We start from the raw sequence: 10076 nt of genomic DNA, 5'->3' as shown, positions 1-10076 counted from the left end.
TCAGGCTGTGCACCCTACCCTAGGCCGGGGGACCTGAGGCTGCGCCCCCCGCCTGGCGGGGCTTGACAGGGGTGGGGCTGGCCGGGTCTGGGTCTAGCCCAATGGGGGTGGCTGGCAGGGTCGGGGTCTCACGTGATTTTGAGGTGAACGTGGGTGGGCAGGGACTTGACCAGGGGTGGGCAAACTTTTTGACTCGAGGGCCATGATGGGTTCTTAAACTGGACCAGAGGGCCGGAACAAAAGCATGGATGGAGTGTTTGTGTGAACTAATATAAATTCAAGGTAAACATCATTACATAAAAGGGTACGGTCTTTTTTTTTTTTTTTTTTAGTTTTATTCATTTCAAACGGGCCGGATCTGGCCCACGGGCCGTAGTTTGCCCACGGCTGGACTTGACTCTGGTTCCCATGGCGTGCCCCAGACTCTGACAGGAGGAAGATTTTCATATATATTTTCTTTCATTTCTGACACTTCTATTATACAGAAAGGGCAAATAGCAATATTAAAATATTTCCTCTAATTAGTTCCCTTTCAATGTGCACAAATTTCGTACACCAGGTCACTAGTATATATATATATATAATTGATATTTAGAAGAAGGGAGAGAAACATTGGTGTGAGAGAAGCATCTATCTGTTGCTTCCTGCATCGACACTGACTGGGGATCAACCCGGGAGCCTAGGTATGTGCCCTGACCAGCAATTGAACCTGCAACCTTTTGGGACGATGCTCCCACCCAAGGAGCCACCTGGCCAGGGCTCATGGTGCTTACAGCACTGCACTTGGCAGATAACTGCATTTAAAAAAAATTCAATGTTTGGGGTGTCCTTGCGTCGAGCAAACTGAAAATCTTCTGGAAAGGATTCACCATTCCAGATGCCATTAAAAACATTCACGATTCATGGGAAGAGGTCAAAATGTCAATTTTTTTTTCTCCTTTCTGAATCTTCCTTATTTTAACGATCATGTATTACGTTTACCACCCAAACAAACATAAAATGGTAAGAGTTAGTCATATGAAGCTTATGAATGATGCTGGTTAAGTACATGCCATTTAGTTTTACTATCTCTTACTTGAATTTTAACTGAAAACCTCAGATATCAGCTCTTGCCGCTATCATTTTAAAAACTCTATTGTTGAAAGTATTACAAATGTCCTCCTTTTTCCCCCTTTGCAAAATGTCAGTATTAACAAGAGTTGGAAGAAGTTGACTCTAACCCACGTTGACGCCTCTGAGGGGTTCAAGCCTTCGGTGGAGGAAGTACTGCAGACGTGGTGGAAACAGCAAGAGAGCTAGACTAGAGGTGGAGCCTGACGATGGGACTGAATTGCTTCAGTCTCATGACAAAATGTTAGTGGTTGAAGAGTTGCTTCTTATGGGTGAGCAAAGAAAGCGTTTCTTGAGATGGAATCCACTCCCGGTGAAGGTGCTGTGAAGGGTGGTGCAATGACAACAAAGGGCGTAGAACGTTACATCAACTTAGTTCACAAAGCAGTGGCAGTGTCTGAGGGGATTGGCCTCCATTCTGAAAAGAGCTCTCCTGTGGGGAAATGCTAGCAAACAGCATCACATGCTACGGAGGAGTCGTTTGTGAAAGAAAGTCAACCGTTGCAGTAAACACCATTGTTGTCTTATTTTAAGAAATGTCCATGGCCACCCCAACCTTCAGCAGCCGTCAGCATGGAGGCGAGACCCTCCACCAGCAAATATTATGAGGGCTGAAGGTTCAGGTGATGGGTAGCATTTTGGGCAATAAAGTACTCTTTTTTTTCTCTCGTTTATTTTATTTGACTTTTTTTTACAATATACAAAATAAATCTATTACCAGATTGTAGATACAAAATAATTAGCCCTTTACATGCAATAAACATTAATGTTTCAAGAAAAAGGGTTTTAAATGTTACATGCAATAAACATTAATATTCCAAGAAAAACCATTTTTAATCTATATAAAAGCCTAAGCGACTGAACCAGAACCACCAGTCGCTATGACGTGCACTGACCACCAGGGGGCAGACGCTCAACGCAGGAGCTGCCCCCTGGTGGTCAGTGTGCTCCCACAGCAGGTGTGCCGCTCAGCTGAGACCCGTCCAGGCGGCCCACCAGCCCGCAGGCAGCCACTCCCTGCAGGTCCAATCTCTGGAGAATGGAGGGACCAGCGCTGCTGGCGCAATCTCAACAGCGCCGCTGGCCTCCTGGAAGTCCGTCTCGGGCACCGCAGCCACTTCCCCTTCCTAGACGCTCCGCAAGGAAGAAGCAATATAAAAGCAGCTGCCAGGTGGCTCCTGAAAACAGGTGCGAATGTCAGCGGGAAGGATCCGGATCCCTGGCCGGCAAGGGTGTCCCACCGCCCGTCCGGAGGGCTGATTGCGTCCTGGTCCCCCCCCACCCCCACCCCCAGCTTGGGACCCCACCCATGCATGAATTTGTGCATAGGATCGCTAGTATAATAATATTACCAAAACTGTAGTAACCATAGTATAATATCACAAAAGTTGTAGGAAATATTAAAAATCTGCAAATAACAGGATTACTTCTATTATATCCTAAAATATTTTTTCCTCTGGCTCTGTTTTTGTTCATCAGTTTATGTTGTTCATTATATTCCACAAGTGAGTGAGATCATGTGATATTTATCTTCCTCCAACTGGCTTATTTCGCTTAGCATAATGCTCTCCAGGTCCATCCATGCTGTTGCAAATGGTAAAAGTTCCTTCTTTTTTACAGCAGCATAGTATTCCATCGTGTAGATGTACCGCAGTTTTCTAATCCATTCATCTGCTGATGGGCACTTGGGCTGTTTCCAGATCTTAGCTATGGTGAATTGAGCTGCTATGAACATAGGGATGCATATATTCTTTCTGATTGGTGTTCCTGGTTTCTTGGGATATATTCGTAGAAGTGGGATCACTGGGTCAAATAGGAGCTCCATTTTTAGTTTTTTGAGGAAACTCCATACTGTTAATACAGTATTCTTTAAGGCACGCAGATTGTGTCTTTAGGCGATAATGCTATTGCACACTTAGACTATAATATAGGGTAAGCACAACTTATCTCCACTAGGAAACAAAAAATAATGCCATGCCTCCCTTTGTTTTGCATGTGCTTTAGTGCCGTGGCCTGGAGCACACATCTGGGGGCTGTGCCTACATAATAAACCCCTGCCTCCCCATTCCAGGCATCAACAGAAAAGGGCTTTTCATTTTTCTAATAATATTAAAATAAACAAGTTTCCAAAAGGTAAATGTTAATTCCAATAGAAAGTCTCAGGAGCAAGGGCAATCCTGTGGTCTGAATGCATTGTCCTTACTTCTCTTTTTTCCACCAGCTCCATCCACCACCTTGCACGGAGCTGCAGACCAGGCTCTGGGCACCGCCTGGGAGGAAGTTGCAGGCCGACCTGGGCCCCGACCTTAGGTCTCCGGTTAGAGGGGTGGTTTGGGGCCCGTCTCCCTGCGGAGGCGGCGCTGGCGGGCCCGCCCGGGACTGAATGGGCCGCGCGGTTCCGCTCCTGCACGTGCCGGCGGGTCCGGAGAGGCGAGCCCAGCAGGGAGCCCGTCCTGGGGCGCGGGCGGCAGCCCCGGCCCGCAGGCTACCCGTTTTGGGGATCGCGCCCGCCGAAAGCCAGCAGGTTAGCCGGAGGGGAAAGGACGAGGAGGCGGGGCCGGGACGCCCCGAGAGCGGGGAGGGGCGCGGGGACGCCTCCGGCGGGCACGGTGCAGGCCTCGCCGGTCCCGAGTCGCATTCTCTGCAGCCCCGGCTCCTCCTCCCGCCGCCTCCCTTCCAGGCCCGCTCGGCGGCGGGCGAGCAGGCGGCGGCAGGAGGCGGCCCACCGCGGCCTCGTCCCGGGCCTCGCCGCCTGGAAGGGCCCGCTCTCCCGGCGCACGCGCCGGCCACCAGCCCCACATTCCGGCCCGGAGCCGGGCTTCCCGAACTGGGGGAAAGGGCAGCGGGGAGAAGAAAGAGAGGGCCCCGCGCGCTGGGAGGTCTCCCATTGGCTGCTCTCGTTCCGCCCTCGATTCTGATTGGCCGCGGGCCGAGTGCACGGCTCGAGCACGCTCCTCCGCTCTGCGCGGCGTTCGGCCGGCGACGGCGGCGCAGCCAATGGGAGCTGCGCGGGGGCGGGGCTGCCCGGGGCGGTCGGCGCTGGTCTCCCGGCGCGGGCGAGCTGGTAAACACATCGGGCGCGCAGAGGCGGCGCGAAGGTGACCGCGGCCCAGCTTCCTGCCTCGGGGTAAGGATGCCGCCCGCCGGCCGGGCGCCGCGTGCCTGCGGCCAGTGCGGGCCGCCCTGGCGTCCTCCTCCAGGGGCCGCGCGCCTTCCCTGGGGCGACTTTCACTGGCCGCGGGGGCGGGCTCGCGCCTCGGTGCAGGGTGGGGGCCCGGCGGACGTCGCCCACCCCGCGCCCCCCAGCCCGCGGGCCGGCCTCCGGGAGGGGCGAGCGCGGCGGCCAGACCCGGGTGCCCGGAAGGCGCCGAGCAGGCCCCCGACCCGCTGCCCCGCGTCGCGGCTCTTTGTCTGCAGGCAGCTCCCTGCGCCCCTTCCCTCGTGGTGGGATTTCTCTTCCCTCCCGGACCCCTCGGCGCTGGTTCCGGCGGCTCTGACGGGCCTGGCTGCAGATCCGGGTCCGAGCCTTGACTCCTGACCCGAGCCAGCTGGAGGCAGGGGTCCACAGGCGGGGTTTGGGGTGACTTTGGGGAGGGGGCCCTTTTTGGTCCTTTCTCCCGCTCCCTTTTGTTGGGCCCCTCCTCCTGCTGCTCGGACCCTCCGGGGCCTTGTGAGTGGTTTGGGCTTAATTGCCTTTCCCTCGCCTCCCGCCCCCTCTGCCAAACCCAGGCCCGTTCTCCCAGGTGCCTGGGGGCAGGACTGGGGCCCGTCCGTCTGTCCGTCCCGTGAGAGAGGTCAGGCTCGGGGGGGGGGGGGGAGGGGGGAAGCGGGGGAGCGTGTCCGCCCTCCGTGATCGCGGGGGCCAGGCTGTGCGTGGCAGGAGGCCACAGAGCTGGGCATGCCAGCTCCCCTGTGCCAGAGGATTGCACCAGCGGCCAGCTGTCCTGCTGCGGCTGGGGGTCAGGCTGGCAGGAGGGCCCTTCTCCTGGGAGAGGCCCAGGGGGGAGGCGGTGGTTCGGGGAGCAGCCCCTTGTCTGTCAGCCGCTGGCGATGGCTGCAGGCTGCAGGTGGTGCAGGGCGGTTGTAGTTTTTGGCACGACCTCGGGCAACTCCGGAGAAGCGGTGGCCGGTCCCTGCGTGCCACCTAAGACGGGATCCTCCTCCCCGGACTTGACATTTCGGACCGGATGGCTGTGATGGGAGGTGACCTGTGCATTGTGGGACGAGTAGCAGGTCCCCGGCCTGTGTCTGGGAGGTACTCGGAGTCCCCGCCACACACACAGGGGCTGTGACAGCCCAAAATAGCTCGGAGGACAGCATCGCCCTCCTGGAGAACCACTGAGGTCAGACTCTAAAAGGGGCTCCTGGGACCTGCCCTGAGCAGCTGAGAGGTTTAGGAACTGGGTGGTGGCCTCTGCCCTAAACTACGTGGACGCGGCTTTAAAGGGGACCCCAGCCCTGCTCCTGGGAGGGCAGTGAGGGACGGGAGGCAGAAGCCCTGGGCTGTTGCCGTGCCCGCTGCATGCATGGCAGTGGCCGGCGGGTCCCGAGTGCAACAGAAGTGGAAGACTGGTGGTTGCAACCTCTCGGGACTTTGCAAGACTGGAGAGATGCATAAGAGATAACCGTGGGGCAGCTTTTAAATCCTGAGCAAACCAGTCGAAGCTGCCGGAATGCAGGCAGAAGGGCCGGCTCAGCTCTCCACAGGCGGCTTTTCCAAGGTGATGCTCGCTCAGCCTCACTTCCTAGGAAGACGTCCCTGTGTCTTGTGGTACGGGAGGGGGTCGGGCCTGCACCTGCAGGGAGGACGTGCCCGGAAACATACGTGTGGTCTGTTTAAATGTCCCACGTGCCCCTCCCTGGGACAGGCCACCGGAGTGCAGTGGTGCAGCATGGACACCTCTATAGTTTGTGCAGGTCTTTTATAGTTGATTCTTCGAAGCATCCGTGTCAGAGACAGTGAGCCCTTTCTTTTCATGCAGAGGAAGATACTGTAATTCTGAGTCTAGATTTTGCCTTCAGTCTACCAGGAAGCCAGAATTTATGCCCAAAATTTCTGAGTCCTAAATGCAGAAAAAGCTGAAAAACAGGTGATTATTGTACAGGGCAGAGAAAGACATCCCAAGTGCCTACCGTGAATTTCCCTTTCTGGTTGCCCGTCAGCCCTGTGGGGATGTGTGAGGATTTTCCCATAACACTCCCTGGTTAGTGAGGGGGTCTTTCTTGCCCTTTGTTGCTTGTAGAAAAGCATCTAGACAGGGAGTTCACTTCTCCTTCCTCAAAAAGACGTTTAAAAAAGTCTATTATTGGGAAGCTCCAAACTTAGCAGGATAATTTTCCGTCAGGAGCCACGGACACTGAGTCATTATCTTTGTTAGTTGAAACAAGAGCTGTGTGCAAAATTAGACAGGAATATTTAGGTAGAGAGTTGTCTTGGTCTGACAGTGTTGTCTGGAAATAGTCCCAGCATTCCCGCTAAACAGCGGCCCGGGCACTGCGAGAGCCGCGGAAGGGAGTGCGGAATGAGGTCCAGCTCCAGCAGGTGCACCTGCGGGGCGGGGCGGGGTGGGGGGGTGAGGGGGGTGGGGTCTGCTGGTGCCGAGTGAGGGGAATCTAGGTGGGATCTGAGGGGGGCATCTCTCCACCCTTCGCAAACTCGAGTGGGCATCCGTCGGCCTGTCCACCAGCATGTTGTTTGAGCCCTTGACCCTTAGTTTTGAGGTCGGTCCCACAGAGTATCGAAAGTTGGAACTAACTCTGAAAATCTCTTTGCTCTTCATACTTGGGTGTGATTTATTTTTAGTGTGTGCATGTGTTTTCACTCAAATTGCCATTTCGGGGTATTGTAGAATCTGTTGAAATTGAATAGTGACTGAGTTCTTGTCTCAGGAGCCATCGACTTGCATTAAAAACCAAAAAAAATCCTCCTATTCCCATCTGGGCTGGGGAAGAGGTGCAGCGTCTGGTCCAAACCCGAAAAATCCCTGTGTGCCCTCAGGGTCGGTGCCCCCCACATCCTGCCCTTGAAGAAAAGCCCACTCTGAGATGGCGGGTGGATCTGTAAACAGACCCTCCTTGTTGAACAGATATCAGCTGATTGTCTGCCTGAACATGGCAGTGGGAATAGAAAAGTGAGTGAGGCTTGGGTCCCTGACCTCAGGCAGTTGTAGTAAGGGGTGTGCAGATACTAGCTCCCTCGGTGTGGTGTGGACGAGGGACGCTGGGTCAGGCACGTCTAACGGATGGGCACTGCAAAGGCTTCTTTTTAAAAATTATTTATTTTTATTTATTCTAATCCTCACCCAAGGATATTTTTCCATTGGTTTTTAGAGAGAGTGGAAGAGAGAGGGAAAGAGAGAGAGAGAGGAGAGAGAAATACCAATGTGAGAGAAACACATCAATTGGTTGCCTCTGGTTGGGCTGGGGAGGAGCCTACATCGAGGTATGTGCCCGTGACCGGAGTCGAACCCAGGGCTCTGTGGGCTGCAGGCCGACACTCTATTCACTGAGCCAAACTGGCTCGGGCTGCAAAGCCTTCTGGAAGGAGAAGGCGTGGTAGCTGGCTCCTGCGGATGAGCAGGATTTCAGCAGGAAGAGGCGGGAGTTTGGGGTGGGAGTAAGGGGCCAGTGCTTCCCAGACTGTGGTAAAGGAACAGGTTTTATCCCCCCCCCCCCATTTGTTGCAGATCAATGCTTTTGCGAGACGCAGGAAGACCTGCATGGCAACACTAAATTGCTGTAAAAGTTTCTAAGTGCTTATTCCTGTTACCGAGGCTGATAATATCAGTCCAAGAGCCACGCTGAGTAGCATTGGTCCAGGCAGCAGGCTCTTGGAACAGAGGCCGTGGGGTAGGTGAGCGCCGGGGATGGGGTGAGTGCAGTCTGGCGGAAGGGTGGGGGTGAGGGGAGCACACAGGGGTGAAGCAGCCTGTGTGATCCGCCCTGAGGAGTGTAGGTCAGTCTGAGCAGCATTGCTGCCAGCGGTGCTCCTGTTGCATTGTATCTCAGCAGTGGGGTCAGGAGGGCCTGGCATAGTGCTCCGGTCACTCTTAGCCATCAGTTCAGGCCAGAAAGTGTTCCTGAGCCCCTACAGCTCACACCAGTCCAGCTACCGCCTGGAGGGCTCTGGGAGGAGCTCCCTGCCCTGTGTGCACTGTGGGCCGGGGAGATAGTGTGGTTATAGGGCAGACTGCAAGGTTTTCAGCGGTGGGAACCCAGGTGGAGTGGGTGCGGATTCTGATGGAAAAGGGCTGGGAAAGCAGCTTCCTACTGGGAGGCCTAGGAGCTGGAGCCTGAAGGAAGAGTGAGGTTTCCATGGGAGAGAAAAGCGTTGCTGTGGGGAGGGCACTGGGGCCAGCAGGTGTGTGCAGAGGGTGAAGGCAGGTCAGGGGGGACAGGGAGGGAGCCCAGGGAGGTGCTTTGTGAGAAGTGAGGGTGGCCTGAGTCCCAGGTGCGGGGTGGAGAGAGGTGGAATGCAAGGCACAGATTCAAGAGAATATAAATCTATGCAGATAGGATTGCTAAACTGAGCTTTCTAGTTGGGAGGAGGAGCTTTTTGGGTGTGTATGGGTGGTGTCACTACTGAAAACAGGTGCAGGAGGAGGAGGAGTTGGTCTGGGAAAATGATGTTAGTTTTAGATACGTAGGGGCTGAGTGGCTGTGGGGTTTTCCTCCATCTTATTTTACTAAGATATCATTGCATACAGTAAATTCACTCTTTCTAGTGTAAGGCTCTGTATTTTGACAAATGCATATAGTCACCTAACCGTCACCACAGTCAAGGTGTAGAACATTCCCTCACCTCCCACATTCCCCTGGGCCCTTCATGGGTGCCTGTGGGATTCTGAGGGGTGATGTGATGTGTGCATAAACGGGGCCTGTTCCGGAATTAGTTGGTTCAGTGTTGAGGTGGCCTGCTTGGCCTGAGAACGGGATGCAGCCTTGGGGAAGTGTTGCTGTCACCCACGGAGCAGCCCAGGGGACAGTGTAGGTGAGCAGGGAGGATGGGGTCAGGACCAGGCCTGGGGACTCTGCAGGAGGCTGAGGAGAGGAACTGGTGAGGAATCCCAGGTCGGGGGTGAGAGTGAGCCATGGAACCATGGAGAGGGTTTAGGGGAATGTGTGGGGCCACAGGAAATGCTGAGGAGGATGGTGTTGGGGTGGCCTCAGGTGGCTGTTGTGAATATCACGAGGGGAGGGCTTGGGTGGGGCCAGACAGGCTGTGCTGGGGGAGAAGGAAGATGGGAATGCACTCTGTCCCTGGGAGAGGCTGGCCAGGATGAGGCTGGAGGAGAAGCACATTTGGTTGGGAACACTAAGAGAAGGTTGTGGGCGAGAGGCAGAGGATGCTGTGGATGGAGAGATGGAGGGCAAAAGGAAAACAGGGAGGGGCAGGGTCCTATGGAGGAGGGAGGAGGGTGCCACCAGTGTGGGGAGGAGATAGGATGGGGAGGCCAGGCTGCGGGCGGTCTGAGATGTAGGCCAAGGGTTTGAGCGTGCTCACATCTGGTTGCCTCTGTTTTGGAGGGAAACAGGTCAGCTCTAGAGGCAGTGAGGCCCTCTGGTTGGAGTGAGTAGGGCAGGGTGGGCTGGGGTGGAGCTGGAAGAGAAAGCCAGGTTGGTATCCTGCCTTCGGTGCCCTGGAGGTCCTGCGCCTGCCAGCCTCTGAGGAGCTGATTGTTGCTGGCAGGGCAGTGAATGAGAGAGTGAGTGTGAAGAGAAGGTTGAGTGAGAGGGGCCCGCCCCTTCCTTGCTCACTGCCTCTGCACCATCGCACTGGACTTGCCCAGAGGTCTGTTTCCTGAGATGCTGTGTGAGTCCCACCTCCCCACCCAGGGAAGCAGGGTCTGCCCTCCCCATTTGCTGTTGTTATGGAATGTCTAGAAGGGTCAGTACTTGAATTCTTTTGAGCATTATTCTTTCTAGACGTCTGTTAGATCAACCTCCTGCACTTTAGGGATAAAGGA

The 10076-nt window shown here is 55.1% G+C and overlaps 1 protein-coding gene across 1 annotated transcript in view; it reads left to right on the top strand.

The window, feature by feature from the left end:
* Positions 1–4100: 4100 nt before the first annotated feature.
* Positions 4101–10076, top strand: part of COQ8A (coenzyme Q8A) — a 41110-nt gene continuing 35134 nt past the window's right edge. Inside the window, exon 1 of the mRNA XM_059677612.1 lies at positions 4101–4237. The gene's annotated coding sequence lies outside the window, so the exon portion shown is untranslated. The remainder of the gene's footprint in view (positions 4238–10076) is intronic.

The sequence above is a fragment of the Myotis daubentonii genome, chromosome 20, assembly GCF_963259705.1.
Source record: "Myotis daubentonii chromosome 20, mMyoDau2.1, whole genome shotgun sequence".
Taxonomy (NCBI): Eukaryota; Metazoa; Chordata; class Mammalia; order Chiroptera; family Vespertilionidae; genus Myotis; species Myotis daubentonii.
Note: the sequence above shows the minus strand (reverse complement) of the source record. Positions and strands in the feature narration are given on the sequence as shown.